This window comes from Podarcis vaucheri, assembly GCF_965113315.1.
Source record: "Podarcis vaucheri genome assembly, chromosome: 8".
Taxonomy (NCBI): Eukaryota; Metazoa; Chordata; class Lepidosauria; order Squamata; family Lacertidae; genus Podarcis; species Podarcis vaucheri.
The window spans coordinates 45673474-45694336 of NC_138766.1; the positions used below are offsets into that span (position 1 = coordinate 45673474).

Here is a 20863-nt window from a genome sequence, read left to right on the forward strand (position 1 = left end):
ATGTCATTGGACACATTACCACATTTTATGCACATGTAAAGAACCTTTCCTGTAGATCTGGGGGAAAGAGTGTTCCCTGGGTATAAGGGTTTGATTACAATGCACAATTATCTCCCCACACAAGATGTTATTGTCAGGAGCTCATCCTACACTCGAGTAGGACCCTGGTAGAGACACACGCCCGACTGGCATCCTCTCTCCCTCCTGGTCATTCGTTCAGGAGCTTCAAAGGCTTTCTTCAGTCTGAACATCACAGCAACCGATGCCAACAGACATTGGCACACTTAGGGATCCGCAGAGTGTTCACAGTTTGCGTAACAAGCCGCAGCAACTCAGGATTTTGGCTAATCTACTTTATTTACATATAAATATACACAGAGCACTGCAACATGGCTCCCTCTCTCTCTAGCATCAGACAGCAAAGAGAAAGAACAAAGGACAATAGTCCCACTTCACGGAACACAGCAACACAAACATCCTGCCTCTGTCCCTTCCCGCTCTGTGGAGTCAAAACATACACCATCCTGTGATAGACAACAATCCTATGACTGCAATCATGGAACAGGAAATCTAACAGTTATTACTCTCAAAGGGGACATGGGAGCCACCGTGGTCTAAACCGTTGCTCTGTCCCAGTTTCTGCCAGCATAGCAGTTCGAAAGCATGCCAGTGCAAGTAGATAAATATGGTGGGAAGGTAAAGGGCGTTTCCGTGTGCTCTGGTTTCCATCATGGTGTTCTGTTGCACCAGAAGCGGTTTAGTCATGCTGGCCACATGACCTGGAAAGCTGTCTGTGGACAAATGCCAGCTCCCTTGGTCTGGAAATGAGATGAGCGCCGCACCCCATAGTCTCCTTTGACTGGACCTAACTGTCCAGGGGTCATTTACCTTTACCTTACTCTCACAGTAAAATGTAGTAGAGATTAGAAATGGGGTGGGCACACATACAGGTACACTAGGCTGTTTTTCATCCAAATCAGAAAAAGCACATCCCAAAAAAGAAACCCTCCCCAGATGGGAGCCTGGTTTCTGACACAGTGACAAACTATGGTTTACTGCATCCATAAATTCTTTGAGAAATCATGGCATGAAAGGGAAGGAAGAAGAAAAGACGGGAATGGGGAACAAGTGAACAAGCTTGAGTCTTGCTGTAGCTGATGCATGTAGTCTTCTTCTTTGGTGATCACTCGTAGCTGAGTAAGGTTGTCTTCCATAAACACAGTTTTAAAAGTGAGTCCATAAGTTACTGTGGAGGCCAATTCTGGATCCACACATCCTTCGACAGTGGGGATATAGGTTTCCGGGCGGGAGTTGATCATGGTGAGGCTTTGCCAAGCGTGCCTTTCTCTTAGCGTGTTTCTCCCTTTCGTCCTGAGTTTGAGCATCTTCAAAGTCCATGACACCTTTGGTAAAGGCTGTTCTCCAATTGGAGCACTCGCAGGCCAGTGTTTCCCAGTTGTCAATGTTTATAATACATTTTTTTAGATTTACCCTGAGAAAGTCTTTGAACCTCTTTTGTTGACCACCAACATTACGCTTACCATTTTTAAGTTCGGAATAGAGTAGTTGCTTTGGAAGACGATAATGCATCTGAATGGGCTAATGAGATGAACTGCACTTGTGCTGTTTATTATTGTCCAAGAGCTATATCTTGTAGAATTCAACTCCTAGAAGAAAATCTACCAGGAAACAAATGACCCTGCACATTCCTTGATAAAATGTGTAGGGCTTGGCTTTTAATCCATTTGCTCTGAAATGCAGTTCTTTATAATATTTTCAGGCAAGCTACATTACCTGTGTAACTGTGATGGTCAGAAGCCTCAGGCAGCTAACTTACCAGTCTCCTTGATTTGTGGTGTGATATGGGCAAGGGAAATGTAACAGGGGCCTTTGTCACTTTCAGCCAGGCATCCTTACTGCCATGGTACTTTGCCAGCCATGCATAAGAAGGGGGCAAATCTGCCTCCAAGGAAGCCAATGGAAAGCTTTGGCTGGCTCTCTGGGAGGTGGGTCCTAGCAGCAGAGCTGACCAGACACGTCAAACTCTTTGATCTGCTTTGCTCCTAGGGCTAAGAAGGAATTTTACACATAGGCTAAATGACTAAAGGATCTGTGGGGTTTTCTGCCTTTCTCACAGCAATACTTTTACATCTCAGTTTTGCATTTGCATGTTTGTCATAACTATTTTTAAGCATCCAGCAAAACTCACAGTGGGATCAAGTTGAGTTTGGGGCATTTTGCATACCCTTGGGGAATCCCTTTATGGGATCTTGGTGGGCTGCTATCTGCCAAAGCCTAGCTCAGCAGCTGTCAGGCATCAACAACTCTCATTCCTTCATTAGTTCACAACATGGTGGGACCATCAAACCTCAGGCCAAACCTCACTTTCAGGTGGGCCCAGAAACTCTGGTGGGCCCAGGACATCAGCCAGCATGTGGGTTGCTCAGTGGAAGCATCCTGCCCTATGCCTTGTGAAGCATATTGCTCTGTAACCAAATAAAGTTGTGGTCTCGGTCAAAACCCATATCAGTCTCTCATTCATTACTCCAGGGCCTAATGCCTTCTCTGTGGGTAGGCTGACAAGAAAAGTTCCCTAGCAGACTATGAACTTGAAGTAGTGAATTACACTGACATAGTTTACACCTGATATTCAATGCAAAAGTAGCAAGTGGCTAATTGGCTCTGTATATGCATTTAGAAGGTGTGAACGGTAAGAAGTGTTAAAATTTCACACAGGCTTCAACAAAGAATGTACTAGTAGACATACATAAAATATTTTATTCTAGCCTAGGGCAGCCTACCACAACCCCCATTCTGGAAAGGTATTCCTAACATCTCATTTGAGCTTTCTCTATTCACCCAGTTAACAAAGAATCAAGAAAGAACATCTGAAAATACTCTCAAGGCTCTCTATCAATAGAAGCAGCATGCAGACTGAAAATATTCTATATTTTTCTCTTAGATACACAGCCAGGAGGGAGGGGAACAAAACGCACTGCTCAGCCACAGTAATTGGTTAGTTACTATACCACTCCATGCAATACTGAATCACTCATGTGTGTTTGTGCGCTGTTTCTTCTAGTTATACATCTGTAATTTTGGTATACTAGGATTCATTTCTCCAAAAGAATCCACATTTTCCTACACATTAGGTTAACAAATACCCTTTCTTCCATGCTTCTTCAGCCTTTCACAACTGACCTTCCACACCCATAACATCCCTCACCTCAGACCACTACCACAATTCCCTCCATTTCACCTTTCTTTCCACTTCTTCTTCTTTACTGCCTGTTTGAGCCCCCTAAGTTTCCCTACAAACTCCTCTCATCCCTCTCTTCTTTTATTTTAAAGGTGGCTTTCGCCTGAAGTTTGTAGTCCCCCCCCCATGTTGTTTGTTTTATCTATATTTTTATTGTTGCTGTTGTAAATTAGTTTGGGCAGCCAGATAAGATGTGTGTTGAATATATGAAGCAGCACACACCTAATTAAGTCACATTATTACTTAGCATGCAGGGCTACAACCTAAGGATATAAAAGAGGAATTATATTAGCAAATATAGGATCAACCCTTTAGAAAACAGAATGGATGTCAGAAGATGTATGGGCAAAAGCATTGTGTTATGCCTCATAGTGTCTGCTTATAGTGTGTGAAAGAATTAATGTGTCACTTCTTAAGGTACAAAAGAAGCTGCTGAATAAACAATGGGAAGCTTTCTAACTTCACCAAACTAAAGCAGAAACACTAATTAATCCATTGTTCCTGATGTTAAAAGATGAGTAGTTGGACCACTTGTATTACAACCAATTCACCAGGTTATAACCTAAAGACAGCTATAATCTTAATAGGAATGCTATTCTTAAGATCTGGATGCAACATTTCAAACTAATTGTTATGATGAGAAGAGTTCTAACTGGAAGTGTTCCTCCCAGCCTCTAGAGGAGAAGCGTTAGGTATTTTTGGTTAAATAGATGTATTTGGGGGTATGGAAAAATAAGCACACCCAAGTTCAAAAATTTACAATACTCAAGAGACAGAAAAAATTGTCATCTATTAAAATGCTTTTAAATCAACAAATAATTGTTATCTTCGTTCAAGCTGCTTTCAAGACATCGCAAGACTTCTGCTACAAATTCAATCTGAAATGAATCTATTTCAAATGAAATAAACTCACAGAAACAAACAAGGAAATTGTAAGTGATGTGATATAAATCTGTGGCACAAACCTTGCAATTTTAGAATCTGAGGCACCCTCCTGTCACATCAATAAATCTAAGTACAGAAATTAGCTATAGAAATGCAAAATCATAGAACTGTACAATTGCAGAGCTGGAAAGTAACCCAAGGGTCATCTAGTCCAACCCCCTGCAATGCAGGAATCTCAACTGAAGCATCCATGAGATGGCCATCCAGCCTCTGTTTAAAAAACTCCAAGGAAGGAGAGTCCACCACATTTCAAGGGAGTTCTTTCTTTCTTTTTTACTTTACAAAGTTATTATTGTACTTCACCACAACTTAATCTATTGCACCATTTGTTTCTTAAGACAGAATAGGTATACAATTCATCCTCGTTTATCAGCTGGTCTAACGTTTATACACCCACATTTACCCACCTCTTCCATACGACCATTTCTTTTCAGATTTTTAAAGATCAGTTTCCCCAAAAAGTCATTTTGTAGTGGGAGAAAAGGTCAAATTTATAATTTTGGGGACATGTGGTGCCATATTGTTCAAACTGATGTTATTGTTTCAATAGCATCTTGAGTATTAATGTATTTAGATCCAAGTGCCGCCCATATTTCTAAATGTGCTATATAGGAATACTCCAAAGTAGCCCAATTTGGACAGTTGTTTTCAGTTGTGTCTCCCCAGAATTGTATACCTGACAGTAAATATGCTTAGTGATACAATTCTGGGATCCCAAATCCTCCTTCATTTGTATAATAATAATAATAATAATAATAATAATAATAATAATTTATTTATATCCCACCCATCTGGCTGGGCTTCCCCAGCCACTCTGGGCAGTTTCCAACAAAATATTAAAATACAGTAATGCATCAAACACCTGATCCTTCAGGTGCACAGTTACCCCATTCAGGACCAGGGAGTCCTCCACACCTGCCCGCCTCCTGTCCCCCCAAAACAGTACTTCTGTCTTGTCAGGATTCAACCTCAATCTGTTAGCCGCCATCTATCCTCCAACCGCCTCCAGACACTCACACAAGACCTTCACCGCCTTCACTGGTTCTGATTTGAAAGAGAGGTAGAGCTGGGTATCATCCGCATATTGATGAACACCCAGCCCAAACTCCCTGATGATCTCTCCCAGTGGCTGCATGTAGATGTTGAAAAGCATGGGGGAGAGGACAGAACCCTGAGGCACCCCACATTTTTTGCATAGATATTCTTGAAACTGAAGAGCCCCAAAGGCATCTTCTAAACAAAGATTTAATTTTGTGAAATTATTTGCTCGGTATGTGAATTATATCTCTTAAGATATAAACTAGTCTAGGTATTATGTTCATTTTAAGAGCACTGACTTTTCCCCACAGGGTCAGGTTCAATGACTCACATCTGTCGATATCCATTGATACCTCATGATGTATTTTGTTGATGTTTAATGACGCAAATTTAGATAAGTCTTGTGGTATTAATATGCCTAGATATTTATGTTGTCTATGCAAATACGAAATTGGTATTGTTTAAACGATTGAACCAAAAAGTTATTTCCTATTAACATCAACTCCATCTTGGGCCAGTTTATAGTATATCCAGAGATATTGCCAAAAACACCTATATTTTGCATTAATATTGGAACAGTACTGTGAGGTTTCATGATAAACAGAAGAATATCATCTGCAAACATTACCAATTTGTATTCAAGTGAGTTATGAATTACAGCAAATATTTCCTTACGCTATCTAAAAGTACACGCCAAAGGTTCCAAAAAGACATCAAAAAGGAAAGGCGAAAGTAGACCTCTGGATAATATGAAAGGTACAGACATTATGCCGTTTGTCTTAACTCTAGATGTAGGGGAGCAATATAATATGTTTATCCATTTTATAAAGCCTAATGGAAAAACCAAATTTTTGTAGTACTTTTTCCATGTATTGTTTGTGGACCTTATCAAAAGCTTTTTCCACATCTAGAGATAGTATAGCTAAATCTTCACTGTTCCTGTTTAATCTCAGTTAGAGCATCCATGACAGATGGCCATCCAGCCTCTGCTTAAAAACCTGCAATGAAGAAGTTCGCGTCATTTTACTGCATTTTCTAAAGCACCTTTGGCAGCATTTTAATTACATTATGTTGATATTAAGAAAAGGAGGTGGGAATTGAAGTGGCTAAATAGCACAAGCACTACTGAATTTGTATCCCACTTGCAACATCCTCCACTCCAAATTTAAGGAACAATTGTGCCTCAATGGTTCAGATTTGCATGCAGAAGGTCCCAGGGCTCCACCCCTGGAATTTCCAGGTAGGGTCAGGAATATCCCCTCACTGAAACCCTAGAGACAATACTGAGCTAGGTGGATCAACAGACCAACTCAGTATAAAGAAGCTTCCTATTTTCCTAAGTGACTTCACACATTTATAATATACAACTCCATTCAAAACCTTACAAAGGAAACAATAAAAACCACAAAGGAAAAAGAGCCATTGGGGAGATGTCAGGGAGTGTGGAAGACGAGAAGAATGAACAGGTTGAAAACACAGAGACTGAACTCAGAAAATTCACAACACAAAGCTTTTCTCTCTCACACAAAGAATGATTCAATCCTCTCAACGTGTTGAAAGGAGAAAGCACATTTCTACATTTTCCCTACATGCATTCTTTAAATAAAATAACCAAATTAAAAAGCTATACCAACAACTGCATTTTAAAGTACTTTACACTTTTTGCACACTGTTCATCTTGTACTGATAGAAGAAGAAAAAGATGAGTGGCTTTAAAAATTCAAATACTGTATAAGAATGCTTTCATTATATTTTATACATTAATTTTATATTTTTACACATATTTTCACTTGCTGGCTTGCACTTAATGTACATTAAGCCTGCTTAATTTTTCATACTGATGATTTCTACTGTGATACAAGATTATAACGCCCCATTCTTTTTTAAACATATGATTACTTAGCTCTCACAAGGAGAAAAATTCTGTAAATTTGCCCAGCAGAATCCAAATATTCTTCAAAAAGCACTGTGTGCATTAGTAAAGACCCATGCTTTTTAAAATTATCTTTCAGCTAACAAGATATGAGTGGAACATCCTACAGTGACATTAATTCAGTCAAAAGCATAATTTCATGTGAAAAAATAGCACAGCTATTTTTACTTATAGGGCAGGATTCACCTAACCAGCTCTTCCAATGGAAGTACTGTGCAAGGACTTCCACAGCTTGGCTCTTCTCCACTCGCCCCTCCGCACCTGGCAAAACTGACCTGGGGGTTCAGGAGAATCCCCAGAGCAGCTTATTGATTGTGGGTATGTTTGCCACTCCATTTGAAAGAGGGTAACAAAAAAGTTATAGCAGGGAAGTGTTGGTGGCGGGTGATGATTATTTCTTCCCCAGAATTCCTCACTAAATGATACTGCATAGTAACATAATGTCGTTCTAAGGCTATTTTGGAGGAAATCTCTCCCTCTCCCCCTCACTGGCAACTTTCCCTAGGAAGCCCCATCACTATGCTAAGTAAAATGAGGGACATCAAGTGTCCAATGTCCATGAGGCCAGTGACTTCAGAATGTAAAGAGTAAAATGCACAGCAAATTAATGGGAGAATAGATAAATATTTTAGAAAGATTCAGTCTTCAAATGAGTTTATTTCAAAGTTCTTCGTTTCTCTACTGTTTTTAATACTGTAGTCCTCAATATAGAAAAGAATGCTGTATTTTCCATTTTCATAGAATCATAGAATCATAGAATCATAGAGTTGGAAGAGACCACAAGGGCCATCGAGTCCAACCCCCTGCCAAGCAGGAAACACCATCAGAGCACTCCTGACATATGGTTGTCAAGCCTCTGCTTAAAGACCTCCAAAGTAGGAGACTCCACCACACTCCTTGGCAGCAAATTCCACTGTCGAACAGCTCTTACTGTCAGGAAGTTCTTCCTAATGTTTAGGTGGAATCTTCTTTCTTGTAGTTTGGATCCATTGCTCCGTGTCCGCTTCTCTGGAGCAGCAGAAAACAACCTTTCTCCCTCCTCTATGTGACATCCTTTTATATATTTGAACATGGCTATCATATCACCCCTTAACCTCCTCTTCTCCAGGCTAAACATGCCCAGCTCCCTTAGCCGTTCCTCATAAGGCATCGTTTCCAGGCCTTTGACCATTTTGGTTGCCCTCCTCTGGACAAGTTCCAGTTTGTCAGTGTCCTTCTTGAATTGTGGTGCCCAGAACTGGACACAGTACTCCAGGTGTGGTCTGACCAGAGCAGAATACAGTGGCACTATTACTTCCCTTGATCTAGATGCTATACTCCTATTGATGCAGCCCAGAATTGCATTGGCTTTTTTAGCTGCCGTGTCACACTGTTGGCTCATGTCAAGTTTGTGGTCAACCAAGACTCCTAGATCCTTTTCACATGTACTGCTCTCAAGCCAGGTGTCACCCATCTTGTATTTGTGCCTCTCATTTTTTTTGCCCAAGTGCAATACTTTACATTTCTCCCTGTTAAAATTCATCTCATTCATTTCTTCTCTTTGAAACAGATTGTGAGATCTCATTTGGTTTGAATATAGGTGGTAGGGTAAACATAACCTATTGTAATGTTCCTAACAAAAGGTCCAGCTCAAAAGGCCACTGAGATTGCATTATCATGCAAAATAATTGGAGACATAGAAGAAACTTGAAGATAGGTAAAGTAGGTGAAATATACTCAGAGTCGCAAAGTGATTACATGCTCTTTATTCAGTTCATAGTGGTGAGGAGGAATGAATGAAAGTCCCCTCAAAGTATCTGCTTTATATACATTATTTACACAATGGGCTGCACATGATTGGCTAATTCTGGAATTCTACTGTAAGCCAATCAGGTTGTGGATTCACTTATATCTGGAGCATGATTGGGTGGTTCCTGCCAACCAATCATACTGCTGCATTGTTCTAGGACCAATCAGACTGCTGCATTCTGAACCCTATTGTTCTAGGACCAATCAGACTGCTGCAATTTGGATCCTATTGTTCTAGGACCAATCAGACTGCTGCAATTTGGATCCTATTGTTCTAGGACCAATCAGACTGCTGCAGTTTGGATCCTATTCAACTCAGTACATAACAGTAGGTTTGTCATTGTCAGCATAAACTAAAGCAAGAGACACACTTTGTAAATTATAGGAATTCAATGATGTGAAAATTTTCCTTCCACAAACTGGACACTTTAAAAATTGGATTAAAAATCCAAACTTAGTAAACAAAATTAAGAGATTATGGGTTTGATGACGGGTTGCTTTTTCTATTGAAAATTGATACCAAACACTACTGCCATAGCTATATTAAGTGTATAGTAATCTGCTCCACAGTTGCTAGTATGAACATCTTGAACAATTCACTAGAATTGTTGTTGTTTTTGTCATTGTTGTTCTTACTTAAAAACACTTTCCTTCAAAGAACTTGGCCAATGGGGGCAGTGATCCCCCGCCCTCAGAATCTCCATGGAAACAGCATTACATCATAATGTAGCATTGTGTACATGGCGGGGGCTGCTTTCCCAGGAATGTCTCTGGACTACAGAGCTGGGACATCTCAGTTGGCAGAGCATGAGACTCTTAATCTCAGGATTGTGGGTTTGAGCCCCATGTTGGGCAAAAGATTCCTGCATTGCTGGGGGGTAGACTAGATGCCCCTCGTAAACCCTTTCAATTACAGTGGTACCTCGGGTTAAGTACTTAATTCATTCCGGAGGTCCATACTTAACCTGAAACTGTTCTTAACCTGAAGCACCACTTTAGCTAATGGGGCCTCCTGCTGCCGCCGCGCCGCTGGAGCCTGATTTCTGTTCTTATCTTGAAGCAAAGTTCTTAACCTGAAGCACTATTTCTGGCTTAGTGGAGTGTGTAACCTGAAGCGTATGTAACCCGAGATACCACTGTATATGATTATACTGAAGCAGACAAATCACTGCTTGATGTTGTGGCAAAGGGCGTGTCTGTCTGTGTGTGATTTAAAAAAACAACAATATTGTCTTTCCATGTAAGATCGCATCCCTCAGAATTGCTGGAATTTGCCTAACCTAAAAATCTCCCCTACTTTCATAGGAGACAAAAGAGCCTACGGAAGCAGATGGGAATATTCAACTTAGCTTTAACTTAAGTTTTCTGCACATTTACCCAGCAATAAGTTTCATTAAATTCAATATGCCTTTTTGTGTGAATGTGAATTTAGACGTCAGTGTTTGTAAACCTTAGTTTGTTTGTAATCTCAAATGAAGCAAATGGGTAACACCAGTTAAGAGTTTGAGATCTTAGTAGTAGAATCACTCTGAATCCCGTGTTAATTGTACTGAGTTTTCTGAAGAAAGAGCGCAAAAAGAAAAAGAAAAATTGTTGTGCTTTTTTCAGGAAAACTCCTCCCCAAAATAGTGATTTTAATCTTTTTGAACTGTTTCCGCTGCTTTTTCCATCATGTTGCCATACACCCGGGTTTCCCCTGACATTTTGCTGATTCGGCAAAATCCCCCCCCCCCCCGATGCCATTTTTATACCTGAAACCAGGACGTGTCAGGAATCCTCCTGACGTATGGCAAGCCTATGCATACTGTATGTTGTATAATAGATTACAGCATGCCAGTAATGACGGTAAATTAATTTCCCCACACACCTTTTGGCCAGATCCCAGACTGCCTCACAGATCAGTAAAAAAAACAAGTTTCCTTAGGCTTGCAGTCTAAAAGACACAACACAAAAGGGATTGGAAGGGAGGAGGAAACTGAGATATTCTAATTCTATTAATTATAATTTGGGGGGACCTCACTTTAGAAGCATGACTGGAATAATCAACACTTATGTCATTTGGGTACCAGGTGAAAACTCACCTGGGTTCTTTTAGTTTATTAGGAATTTTGTTGCTCTATCAGTGTTTTAAGATGCAGTATTTTCAACGGCAAATTCTGTTGAACTGATTTTATTGCAGCATTGTTTTACTGTTTTATTGTATTACAACCTGCCCTGTGATCATATAATAAAGGGCAGACTAGAAATCAATCAATCAATCAATCAATCAATCAATCAATCAATGCTAACTATGTGAAGATAAAAGATCCCAAGAGAATGTGAGACTCTAATAACTCACATGTCAAAATGACAAGGACATTCATTAGTTTAAGGCCAAAAAGGCATTTCATTCCTTAACTGAGGATTCATTATCACTTTCTTTTCCTACTACACTACAATGACATATATATAATTGGTATAAGGGTAAGAAAGGAATGTCATTCTTGTTTTCAGAATGCCAGATTCTGACATAAACTTATTAGAATTTAATTAGCTTTGATAAAAATTAAAGCGGAACAAATTCACATTGTTTCCAGTGCATGACTGACAGTTATAAATAAAGCACATTTCATGAGCTGCAGCTTTTTTCAGTAGCTGAATACTGCATAGAAATACAAACGAGGTGTTTAAACAGCTTACTCAGAGTGCTACAAGAGAAAACACTCAAGAAATGAGTGGCTTATGGGCTAATGCTTCATGTTTCTCCAGATCTTTTAAAAATGTAACTTACTTTTGCAATTAACCGTATTAATATGTAAAATGAGGATGTTCAGGGCCTAATTCTGCCTGGACACAAATTTGCCAGGGAAAAAAATGGTTCCCCACTATCAGACTTGTTAGTCTAGGCAGCAGTATGTCCCAAGGTTCCAAACGGCATGGATGCCTTAGCTGCATGGCCAAAGGTTTCCTTACTACAGACATGTGCACTGAATGTAAGGATATCAGGGGCAGGGCAAGCCAGCATGTGCAACCTGGGGACCTGCCCTAGTTAGGGCAGTCCTGCGATTCAACAAGTGAATGTTAATTACAAATAAGGCAAAGGAAACCACAAGTAATGTCTGCTTTACAGAGCCTCAAACAGACATCCTGTGTACATACTGATTCTGCCTGCAGTGCTGCAAGACTAAAACCTGTTGAAACATGTTGTATATCGCCACTATACACAATGTTAGGTATACAGTGGTGCTTCGCAAGACAAAATTAATTCGTTCCGCAAGTTTTTTCTTCTTGCGAGTTTTTCGTCTTGCGAAGCACGGTTTCCCATAGGAATGCATTGAAAATCAATTAATGCGTTCCTATGGAAACCGCTTGCCAGGTTGGCGGTGCGGAGAAGGGCTTTTCTCCCCACCGCAAGCCTTCAGGACAGGTACGGGAACAGAGGGGAAGGGGCGCAGCGCTTCTCCTCTGTTCCCGGGGCTTGCGGTGGGAGGAGGGTTTTTCCTCCCCACCGCCAACATTCAGAACAGCATTCTGAATGTTGGCGGTGGGAAGGAAAACCCTCCTCCCACCGCAAGTCTTCAGGACAGCCATCCGAAGGCTGGCGCGGGGAGAGGGGCTTTTCGCCCCACCGCCAGCCTTCGGAGCAGCCTTCCGAAGGCTGGCGCGGGGAGAAGGGCTTTCCGCCCCACCGCCAGCATTCGGAGCAGCCTTCCGAAGGCTGGCGCGGGGAGAAGGGCTTTTCGCCCCACCGCCAGCCTTCGGAGCAGCCTTCCGAAGGCTGGCGCGGGGAGAAGGGCTTTCCGCCCCACCGCCAGCCTTCGGAGCAGCCTTCCGAAGGCTGGCGCGGGGAGAAGGGCTTTTCTCCCCACCGCCAGCCTTCGGAGGAGCCTTCCAAAGGCTGGCTCGGGGAGAAGGGCTTTTCTCCCCACCGCCAGCCTTCGGAGGAGCCTTCCGAAGGCTGGCGCGGGGAGAAGGGCTTTCCGCCCCACTGCCAGACTTCGGAGGAGCCTTCCGAAGGCTGGCGCGGGGAGAAGGGCTTTCTGCCCCACCGCCAGCCTTCGGAGGAGGTCCAAGGACAGTGGGGAAGACGCGCTGCGCTTTCCCGCTGTCCCGGATATTTCCCTATGGGCTTTCGTCTTGCGAAGGAAGCCCATAGGGAAATTCGTTTTGCGAAGCGCCTCCAAAACGGAAAACCCTTTCGTCTAGCGGGTTTTCCGTCTTGCGAGGCGTTCGTCTTGCGGGGCACCACTGTATTGCTAATATTTGAGTGGATTTTTATTACATGAATCTGCTTCATACTTACTTTTGTGATTCTTACTTTTCTTACTTAAGCCAATTATGGAGAATGGAGAATGTCTCTGACTATACATGCAATGGCTTTCTACTTAATGGAGAAGTTAACTTGATTTGCTGGCAAATGTGGCATCCTCCTTCTACCTACAGAAGACCCTAACTACCACAACAAGCAAGACCAAGTATTTCTTATTTTTAAACAAGCACACAATTTTCTGAAATTTAAACAGCTATTTCTATTCCTGAAAATGAACAGGAAAGAGGGTCCCCCTTCCTTCAAATTCTTTCAGAACGTCTTGGTATTTTACATCTGTAATCCACATTTGCTTGACAATGGTGAGTGCAACAATGGAAACATGCCTTGTGACAGTTTCCTCTGGGAAGTGATTATAACACTTGAGATTTTCAATGTGTCTAAAATTCTTGTTGTGGACATCCGTCTGTCTCAAGAGAGTGTGCCTTTGGGGGGTAAAGTCAAACTTCTGGAGAATCACAGCGCCTGCTGTGGCTACAGAGCCTGGTAACTTATAACTGCTGCCTCCCATATTGTTTTTGCTATGTGAACTGCACTAACGTCATGTCCCCAGAAGCAAGCCCGGGCAGCATGTATGGAGGTCCTGGACCGACCAAATAACAAGACATCTCATCCTCACAGATGTGGTCCAAAGGAAAGCAGAACAATGTGTTTAGCACCAGCTTGGTTGCAGGAGCTGCTGGAAGGAGGCATACAAGATGCCATCTAAGCGTCTACAGATTTCTGTACGGTATACTCCTAAGCCTTTTCTTCTCCTGAAGATGTCCCACAAGGCAGTGCGTACTGATTTTTCCTAGGGATTTACTCCTGAAACCTTTCTCACAAATGAGTATAGCTGCAAGACAGTGGAGGTTTTGGATCAGAGTTTTCCTTCTTCCACATGTGCTACCTTCCGGGGTTGATGGACCCATCTGCCCCTAAAAATCCTACCCTGCTACCATTTGTAAACATTATAAAATTGTATATTTTCATCCAGATGGAGGAAAATGTGACTATTTGCACCACTTATGTATTATATTTTCCCCCACCAGTATTATTTACATATTGGGAAGGTTCCTGGCATTTTTTAGGGCATACTCAGATGTTACATTCCCCCCCCCCCCCCGGATTCTCCCCAGTAAAGACTAAGAGAAGGCCTTGAGTTTGCACATTCTTCCTCTATCATTCTCCTTACTGCATGAAAAGCTACACACCCAAACTTGGAAGCATATGTGAATGTATTATTTTAATCTTCCAGACATTGTGATATTAGACCCTCTTTAGACCTGTTCCTGAACTGGGTATGAGTATATAAAGTAACAGCCCTTAATCAATGTCCTGTTATGGAGCAAATTTTATATTGGTTTTCAGGCAGCGGCCTACCTCCCCCTGGGACATGGTGAAACTTTATTTTCCACTTCAGAGATTCAGTGTAGAGCAGGAGAAAAAGCATTTTCCTTACTTTTTTTTTTAAGTTCCCAACAGTAGTTTGCCACTACTACTGAGAGGGATTTCATTTGAAAACCCAGCAATCCATTGTGGGGTTATTTTCTGAACCACCTTTAAAAATAAGGATGTGATGTCAATAAAAGTTTCATTTCTTCTTCATAAGTAGGCCAGAAGAACAGATGCTGCTTTTGCCTGAAGGGAGAGAGGTTTAGTGCTTTGTGACAAAGCAGAGAGAAACAGAACAACATAACATTTCCTAACTGCTACCTGCTAAAATCTCCTGATGCTATCATACTGGAAAGGCAATTGTGATTCTTCATTCATGCATTGGAAACCAAACAACATCAATAGAAACTTTAGTATTCTCGGCAATTACCAGCACCTGCAATTAAATACTAGTTATTTTTTGAATGGCAATTGAGAATATATCAAATCTATCACAGGTTAAGAGGGGATAAATGCAAGGAATCTCTTCAAACCTTCCACACACGTACACTGGTAAATCCAGTCGACTCACTTGGCTGGTTTAAAATGCAACACTGGTTCCTCAGAGAGGCTTATAAACAGAACTGAAAGCAACATAGCTACACAAACAACACATACCTTTCAGAGGAACTATCTCTGACAAATGGTTTTAAAAAGAAAAAGGCTATAAATTCCATTACAAATCTGGTGACAGAAATCAGGTCACTGTTTAAACAAAACAATGTACAGGACATTGTTTAAACAAAACAAATGCTAATAGCACATAATTAGTTATCATTTGAAGTGTGCAATAACTCCCCCCCCCCCAAAAAAAAATATATTGTGGATATGAAAAGGCTACTCAAAATCCATAGGATAAACTAGGAAGAAGCTTAGTACGGTACTTTTAGTGCTTCTACTTTGCAATCACGAGTTCCCTCACACTGCTGAAATTACGTCTGAACGATAAAGTGGGTTGTAATGCAATGTCTGTGGGTAGTTTCAGTTTCTGCGAAATATGCCCATGTGTCATGGAGTAATATTCCCTTTCTTCAGGGAATGAGGGAGAGGACTCTGAAATAAAAGGGGAAGGGCAGGCAGAGCCTGCTCCAGAAGCACTTCCATCAGATAAGTCAGTGGTGCCAATGCCCCTTCATTCTGAGGATGCTTTTAACACATCCTTTTTAAAAATCACATGAAATCACTGAGTGAAGTTATCCGGAGTTTTGGAGTTGAGTGCAGGAAGTGACATGTTGTTGTTTAGTCATTTAGTCGTGTCCGACTCTTCTTGACCCCATGGACCAGAGCACGCCAGGCACTCCTGTCTTCCACTGCCTCCCGCAGCTTGGTCAAACTCATGCTGGTAGCTTCGAGAACACTGTCCAACCATCTTGTCCTCTGTCGTCCCCTTCTCCTTGTGCCCTCCATCTTTCCCAACATCAGGGTCTTTTCCAGGGAGTCTTCTCTTCTCATGAGGTGGCCAAAGTATTGGAGCCTCAACTTCACGATCTGTCCTTCCAGTGAGCACTCAGGGCTGATTTCCTTCAGAATGGATAGGTTTGATCTTCTTGCAAGGAAGTGACATAAGTGGATCCAAATGGAGGCTTGATCTGATTGCTCTGACCTCACGGCATTGTTTACCCTATTAGCCTTCGCAGACCTTATCGGATCACCAAAAATTTTGTAAGTCTCTCCTGCACCATGAGCAACCATTTACCACACATTTCAATGCCCTTTTTCTGGTCAGGAAGTTATCTACACTCTCCCTAACAAGAACTCAAAAATGACCACCAAGGTGGGAAAATTGGGGAAGCCAGATGGCGAAGTCCTGGCAACCATAACTCAGTTTTTTACAGAAGTGGAAGGATGTGGCAGACGAATGGGCTCAAAGCTTGAAATCCCCAGAAAATTGTTTAGCAGCCTTCTGAGTCCAGTATGCAAGAAGTTCCAGCAACCACATCAGAGGCACTGGATATTGGCACTGCACACTCAGATTGCTTACAGCAGCTGAGAAAACCAAATGCTGATCTGCAACTAAATCTGCAACAAACTCTGATCCCGAGGCTAGGGCATAGAAACGAACCTCCACTTTAGAGGTTCTTTGAGGTATGTAAAATCTTTTGCAACAAAAATAAACTAAAAGTATAAATAAAAGTTTCTTCTCTATTAGGAAATATCTCAGGGCAGTTTTCTTTTGACAAGAACATGAATGGAAAAATACTTCACACTTACTGCATTTACTGAATGTAATATTTTTGTTATCAAACTGAGCTCTTCTCATACAATGAAAAGGCATGTCAACTGCTGTTTTACTTGGTATGGGGGGAGCTGCAAGCAAATAATTAATACAAAATGTCTTCAACTCATTTCAGATGGGTGTATTAGGAAGGGCTGTGCCATAAGTAACTAAAAGTTCTCTAATTTGTATTTGTCAGCTGACATGATGCTCTTTGAAGCTTGAACACTTTTTAGAGGTTTAAATAAAATCCAAGGTTACAAGAAACCTTCAGGGAGGGCAGCCAAGTAGAAAAATTAGATGTATTAACAACAGACACACATTTTTGCCAGGCAGTATCTGAATTCTTTGGTTAATCAAGCTCATATGTGCTGGTATCCTGAACTAATCATTCTTGCTGGGTGCCAAGTAGAATAAAACTAGGACGATGCTGAATGCCAAGAATATTGCCTTCTCCTTTTCCAATAAGGAGATAAAATTTTCTTGAACGATACCTACTTTGGTAGCCAAGATTAAAAGAAACACGTTATAAATTCTAGCCTGGGGAAAAGAATGTTAAGCTTTATCTTTGTTACTGCACCTAGATGGATTTCAAGGGAAACAAACATGTTTTTGTTTTCCTGGAAGCAGCTGAACCAGTCTCAACCAAGAGTATTTTCCCAAGTGTAGGGGGTAGTATCCAGGGTTTCCTACTGCTGTTATTAGTATGTTCAGAGTGGAATTTCACTTAGGGGATTAAGTGAGAAGGAAGTTTTGCCCATTTCCTTCTCCCACTGCAATCTTCATGCCATCTCCCAGGCTATTTCGGAGGGTTCCCCAACTATTGAGAGCAGAAGTTTCGAGAACATAAGAAGTAGGGGGAAATCAACAACAAAAATTCTCTTCTACCATCCCACCACCAGAATTCCTCAGCTGAATCAGATGCTTTACATAGGCTAAAAGAGCCCTTTCTTTCAGGGGAGGCAAAGTCTTGATTCAACCTAGTGTCTCAGCCTCACAACACACTTGCGCTTATTGGTAGATCTGCATCTTATCCAGATAACTCACCCATGCATCATGGAGAACAAGAGTTCCTCCAGCCTGCCACCCCACTTGGGACGACTGTCCCAGCTCTGATGTCAGTGCACATTCAAATGTGTATTTCATATGGGATATTAACTGCATACATGCACTGGATTTTTACACATGTTGCCTGGTGGCACGGAAGGCAGAACTTTGCTCCCAAAGGCACACTTTGCTCCCAAATACCCCCAGGGCCAACGATCCAGGGGAGAATAACACCCAATTCAACCCAGTGTTAAAAAGAGGCAAAACACAAACCCCTTTCAACATCTGCTCAACATGCAGATATCAGGAGCAGATCCAAGCTGTCAGCAATGTACCAAAGGCATGGTTAGCAGCATAGCCCTATCCCCAGCCATAGCATGGACTCTCTTCACATATGAACAGGGCTACAGATACCACAAGTGGTTCTTGGGCATAAACACAGAGTCCATCACAAGTTAAGAAAGCTATCCAGGTTTCTCAAACAAGTAATGCAAGCAGATGTTAGATATACAGATTTACATTAGTTTTGTTTATTGATTTGTTTCATATTAAATAATGTGATGTTAACATGAATTTAATAGGAATAAATAGTGTATGGATTGCAGCAGAGCTATGTGGATCATTTATGTATACAAAGGGTCAAATATTATAATCTGTCCATTTTTAAAATGGAAATACTAATTACCTCTGGGATCAAAGAAGGTGACATTTTTCAAAAAGTAACCCTATACATGGGAGACCTTTATTTTTTGTTATATTTCCATGTTTACAAACCCTGAGAGTAATGCAAGCAACAAAACAACTTCATTTAACACACCCTATCCAATGGTTTGAGAAATGTATTTAATCTCCTTCCCCCAAGGCACACAATGAAATGGGGGAGGCGGTGAGGAAATAGCTAGAAAGCCTCTGAGCAACAATTTTTCATTATGACTACAACATCCCTATCTATCAGGGGTAGGCCATTTTGCTAAGGCAGTGATTGGGGTCAGGAACTATACACACTCTGTAGGCTGTCGTGTACAAATTTTATGCCCTTTTCATACTATGATTTAGTCAGTGGTGGATGCACTAAACAACATGTGTAAATGCGGATTTACTGAGAGGAGACAATTTCTGCAGTTCAGTGAGCTTATCAGAATGAGTTCTACAGATGAAACTCCACTCTTGGAAATGAAATGCGAAGGACATAGATGAGCAAAGCTTTTTTCTCTCAGTCACTGGTTGGCTACCAGAGCATGGGAGTGAATATCTGTAATTGACAATTTTTCTCTGGATTCATGGTATTACATTACTGCAATGCCACATAAAGGGTGAATAATATCAGAGAAAACTTTATGTTTACCTAGGGCAAAAATATACTTAGGCAATATATACAGACTAGTATCAGTATAAAAACATTTCCCAATTTAGTCTAGATGGAAAAGCTGAAAACAAGGAATCTGTCTGCAAATAGCTGTTCTTCAACTTTAATGCAGAGTTCTACACTGCATTTAACAGTGGATAGCTATAGCCGTATGTATCCATACGCAGGGATAGGAAAAAAATTGTTCTGTTCGTATTTTAATGCAAACCTACTTAATTTGCACTTCCTGAACCAATAGGCAAACCAAAATGAAACTAGTCTTTGAAATTCACACCTCTCTAAACTTTGCAATGCAATTCTGCAACCCAAATTATATAAAAGAACATGGATGTTAGGCAAAACTGTCCACATAAATGGAATGATTAGTGAAAATAATGTATAAAAATTCATATGGGGAAATTGCTTGCAAAAATGTGTACACTAGGCAAAATTACATACAAAATTCATGTATTAGGAGAAATACACAAAAATGGGTAAAAACTTTTGTGCTGAAGGGCTGCTTTGAAGTTTGCTCATTCCTTTGTGATTTTTAGTGGGTCCTAAAATGAAGGCCATTACAGTTATTTGGATTCTCTACCACCACCTAAAGGACCAACATGGCTGCTTGAAATGTTTAACTGTTCTGAAGTCCATAAAGTGTTAACTATACTGTCATGACTAAGAAGGCAGCAAATGTAGCCACTGTAAATGCTAACTAGAGCAATTCTGCAAAACAAAGGAACAGAGAAGAATAATTATCAGGTCGAGGGAATAAAAGAAAAATCTGAGACACAAGGTACTTAACTAGTTATTTGTTTGTAAGTAGAAAATCCAGGACTAAAATTTAATGCTGTTACAATACAAACACCAAACACTCATATCTTCCACTTGAGTTCTAGGGATAATGATGTCACAACAAGAACTACCTGAAAACAGTATGTATATTAACCGAATCCAAATGCTCCAAGACAGCTCTGATACAGCTTGAAGTCTTGGCATGAATCATTCTATCATAATGTACTTCTGCTGAAAATGCAGCAAGATGCAACATACCACTGGGATCATTCAGTCAGTGGAGCACGAGACTCTTAATATCAGGGTCGTGGGTTTGAGCCCCACATTGGGCAAAAATATTACTGCATTGCAGGGGGTTGAACTAAATGACCCTTGTCCCTTCCAACTCTACAATTCTATAAAAAATTACGTAACGAATAATTCTGGAAATAATCCAACTAAGTATTACCAAGAGTAGCCCTATTGAAATTAATTAATCTAAGTTATCCTGTTCATTAATTTCAATGGATCTCATCTGACTAAAATGGAAGAATATATCAAGACCTGAAATCTGCAAAAATGTTGAAAAAATATTGTGTGGCAAGTGACTAAAATCCAGAGAGAAACACAGAGAGAGAAAGAGAGAGGGATTTTGTTTTTTGCTCTGTCTTCCATAAACAGCCTCTACTCACTAAAAGTTCAGTCTTTTCAGCCGTTTAAATTTAACAATCTGACACATCCTCACCTGACTTTGTCAGGTCTTAATTTCCTTACAGTGTGTCAGCACCTGTTTACTGATT

The 20863-nt window shown here is 40.9% G+C and overlaps 1 protein-coding gene and 1 long non-coding RNA gene across 5 annotated transcripts in view; one reads left to right on the forward strand and one right to left on the reverse strand.

Moving 5' to 3' along the window:
• Positions 1–20863, reverse strand: part of PTPRM (protein tyrosine phosphatase receptor type M) — a 415073-nt gene that overhangs the window by 197219 nt on the left and 196991 nt on the right. The window lies entirely within an intron of this gene.
• LOC309539332 lies at positions 13573–16735 on the forward strand. The gene is made up of 3 exons (XR_014222826.1): positions 13573–13755; positions 14861–15916; positions 16250–16735. It is a non-coding gene; the product is annotated as an uncharacterized lncRNA (long non-coding RNA).